We start from the raw sequence: 4330 nt of genomic DNA, 5'->3' as shown, positions 1-4330 counted from the left end.
CCCTGCTTTATTGCAGCTTTTTAAAAACAATACTTAATATATTGTACATGAAATTATGTCTTATTTTTTAGCACTGTATCTCAACTATAAAAATGCAATTTTTTATATTATAAAATATACATTTATGTATATAGCTTCTTCATTTTCTAGCTTGAGGTCTTAAGTAATTTTAGAAGGGTCTTCTGATTTTCAATGTATTCATCTTTAAATTAAAAATAAAATCACTTGTTTATGGGCCATTCCACCCTGAATGCGCCCGATTCTTGTCGTGATCTCGGAAGCTAAGCAGGGTTGGGCCTTGTTAATACCTGGATGGGAGACTGCCTGGGAATACCGGTGCTGTAGGCTTAAAAAAATAAAATAAAATAAAATCGCTTAACTTTTTGCAACTTTTGGAAAAAGTTTCAGATAATATTAAGTATTTTGCATGCCGTTCACGATTGGCATTTCAATAACTGTAGTTCAGAGAAGTCATATGTAAGATAAAATTATTTTCTTGGCTAGCTGTTAGGATATACAATTGTTTTACTCAAACATTCTATACTTTTAAATAATAGATTAGCTAAAGAAAAAGAAAACGTTTTAAATATGCTAGGATTTTTTTTTTTTTACAAAATTTGATGTTTCCACCAGGAACCATCTGTTTTATTCTATGTCACTAGTGACTTAGAAAGTGTGTGGCATATACATAACACTTAATAATCTTGTTAACTAAATTAAGTGCATATTATTAATTTATGAATTTAACATTATATTGTTATCCTCATAAAGAACATTTTGATTTCCTCACAATTACCTACTTCCCTACATATACACTAAGATAAAACTTTCTCAGTTAATGAGGAGCTTTTTTGAAAGTCAAAAATCATCACTAAAACTGAAATGACCTTTTCGCTTTTTAACCTTCAAGAACTATTAGTCTCTTTGCAAGTATATATAAACCTATTAAAAAGTTTTTTCTATAAGAGGCGTTAAATAAAAGCAAAAGGTCTTCCCCCAAAAGGTCTCTTTAATAAATAAACAATGGGATTTGAAATTCCTGTTTTTCTAGAAAAATAAATTTTCCTCTGACAATGAAAATTTTCTTTTATACAATGTATTCCAGGCAGCACTGTAATCCTTGCATCAAGGTTTTTAGAAACACAGTCACAGTGAACATATCATTTTTGAGTCAGTTCAAAATCAACTTTTCTGATTTCAATGAAAGAGAAATCAAATAGCACAGGTTTTGTCCAATGTTTTTTTGTCTGACTCATACAGTTGAGAATAAAATAATGAGTCATGTTATTCACAATCAAAATGAAAGGGATAAGGCAGCAACAAAAAGTAACAAAAGGAAGGCGTGAGTGGCAGTAGACATAGAACAGGGGTTAAAACGTATCATTGAACATGAGCGACTCCTATGCGATCCCTGTCTACTGAGCACAGTGGTGTGCAGCCCTGGAGGCCCCATAGCAATACTAGTGTGGCTTGATTATAGTTACTGCAGACAGTATGTTTGTAATAATAATCCACCTATTTATAAGTAATTCCTGGATAGATGGTATTGAAAGATAGTACCTTTGGATGATGATAGACACTAAAGTAGAATTCTCATGAATGGCATTAAGTACACTTATAATAGAACCCTCAGAGAGTTTCCATGCCATGTAAGGACACTATAGGAAGATGAGTAGGAGGAATCGTTTCAGCAGACACTGATTCTGCCAAGTACTTTAATTTTCAACTTCTGAAACTCGAGATCTGTAAGCAATAAAAATATGTTGTTTGATATACTCAGCCTATGATATATTTTCTTAGCATAAGTGGACTAAAATAATACCACTCTAAAAATTTACACACAACCTATAGATTAGATTTTAGTCTCATCATGAATAATTTACAGAATTGTGTTTATAGCTTTTGGACGACACACCAAAAATAGCTATAACTTGACTATTTGTATTTAACTTTAAAAATTATTATGAGGCAATTTCTGAGAAAGTATCTTAGTGGAGGTTTATTATATTTTCAAACCAATAGCTTTGTAGAATAAATGTTACAATTTAGAAATATTTAAAATTTAATAACATTAAAATTTGATAACACTACGTCTTTTGGGGGTGGGTTCCCACCCAGCAGCGCTCAGTTACCCTGGCTTTGTGCTCAGAAGTCGCTCCTGGGAGCTTGGGGGGACCATATAGGATTCCAGGATTCTTCCTGGATCAGCTGCTTGCAAGGCAAACACCCTACCTCTGTGCTATCTCTCTGGCCCCAACACTACATGTCTTTTAAATGAGTGAGTATACTTTTAACTTCTGTATTAGATTTTTTGATAGACAACAGTTTTTTTTTAAATTTTGGTGCTATTTTTCTTATTGAGAAATACAGAGCAAGTCCTTTCCATGAGGACTATAGAACTAGACCCTTCCCTAGCTCACTGGGCTTGTGTGTTAGCTTTAGAATATGGTAAAACTCAGGACCTATAGTTTTGGATCTGCATTACAATGTTATTTTGCATATGTTGTTTTATGTTCTTGGGAGATCAACTGCCATATGAATCAAGTATTATGTTGAGAGAGAATTAGAAGCCACATAGGGCACAAACAAGCCATCCCAGCTGACCAGCCAAATTACTACTCCCCTGTCAGATGCTCAAATTTATGAGAAACATCTGAGCTAAGGATATATCAAGGACATAAAGGAAATGAACTAAATAAGTGGTAGGTCCTTGACCAATTCTTATCCCAATTTCAACTCCAATAAGGACAACAGTATACACTTGACAACATTTAAAAATTATTTTTATACCGTATTTGCTAGTGTATAAGACAACTGGGTGTATAAGACGACCCCCTAATTTTGCAGTTAAAACATAGGTTTAGGCCTATATTTGCTGTATCAGACAGAACGTTCCTGTGAGGCAACTGTATGTACCACAGTGAGCCAATCACAACAAGCAAAGGTTCAAAGGTTATACTGTAATAGACTTCCTCTCTGACTCTGGCCAATCTGAGCAGGCTTTTTACAGTGTAGATTCGGGTCCAGAACATTGTCTAATCTGCATGCATAAAAAGCCTGCTTGGATTGGCTGGGTTAGAGAGGCGGTCGAGCAGCCTGGCAGTGATTGGTGCAGGATCAAGTTAGAAAATTAGTTTTGTGGCAATATTCAGACAATTTTTGTTTAGCGGCATATTGAAACATTTTTCGGGATATACTCGGCATATAAGATGATCCCCGATTTTCGGTTGACTTTTTTTTTTGTTTCAAAAGTCGTCTTATACACTGGAAAACATGGTAATCCTGCTGTTGTGAATAGGATTGATCAAATTATGGCATATTCTTTTTAGTATTGATGTTAACTAAAAGATGACTTTTATGCATTCTGATTATTGTAGCTATCTTTAACTTTTTCAGTGGCACCTGTTTTTAGGGTATTCTCCTTTTTCTGTGCTCAGAGATCACCCCTGGTGGGTTTGCAGGACTAGGCAGCACCAAACCCAGCTAAAATTCATGCAAGATACCTAATCTAGAACAAGCTAGACACAGAGGGGACCAGTTATACTGGCAGCCAAGGGAGCAAAGGAGGAGGATATGGGATTCATGCTGGGAAGAGGGGGGGATAGGGGCGAGAGGGAGGACAACATTGGTGGTGGGAATGCCCCTGATTCAATGTCACTATATACCTATATACCTAAAAGCTTACTGTGAATGATTTATAATCCACTTTGGTCAAAATAAAAATTATTATATAAAAATTATGTAAAATTATTATATTAAAATGCATGCAAGAGATGTAGCTTACTCACTGTATTATCTCTCTAGGCCTGAATTTTGCAACCTAGGTGCTATTCCTTTATTAGACAACACTATTAAAAACACTTGTATTTAGTTTTACTTCAAGTCTACAGCATGGACTTAATCATTCCAATCTGAAATATTTAACAACTGAGTTAAAACTATTGATTGTAGCTTACATCAAAATTCATGTTCAATCTACTTTTATTTTATATGATTTGTTACCAAGATCTATGCTTTATTTGTTTTTAATGTTCTATTAAAATTTTGTAATAGTACTTCAGCAGGCTAGGTGAGAATTGTTTTGTTTGATTCCATGTATTTGACATAATAAATTCCTTTGTTTCTTATAAATGCTTTTTTAAAAACAACTTTATTACATACATGATTGTGTTTGGGTTTCAGTCATGTAAGGAACACCACCCATCACCAGTGCAACATTCCCATCAAAAGTCTTTGTTAATCATAAGATTAAGTGGTTGAGTAAAGCAACTCAGTGGTACTTATTAAATGCTACTAAATTATTGCTTTTGTTTTACTATTTTTCCTCTCT

At 34.1% G+C, this 4330-nt stretch overlaps 1 pseudogene; it reads left to right on the top strand.

Moving 5' to 3' along the window:
- Positions 1-227: 227 nt before the first annotated feature.
- Positions 228-348, top strand: LOC126016848 (uncharacterized; annotated as a pseudogene).
- The last annotated feature ends 3982 nt before the right edge of the window (positions 349-4330 follow it).

This window comes from Suncus etruscus, chromosome 8 (genome assembly GCF_024139225.1).
Source record: "Suncus etruscus isolate mSunEtr1 chromosome 8, mSunEtr1.pri.cur, whole genome shotgun sequence".
Taxonomy (NCBI): Eukaryota; Metazoa; Chordata; class Mammalia; order Eulipotyphla; family Soricidae; genus Suncus; species Suncus etruscus.
Note: the sequence above shows the minus strand (reverse complement) of the source record. Positions and strands in the feature narration are given on the sequence as shown.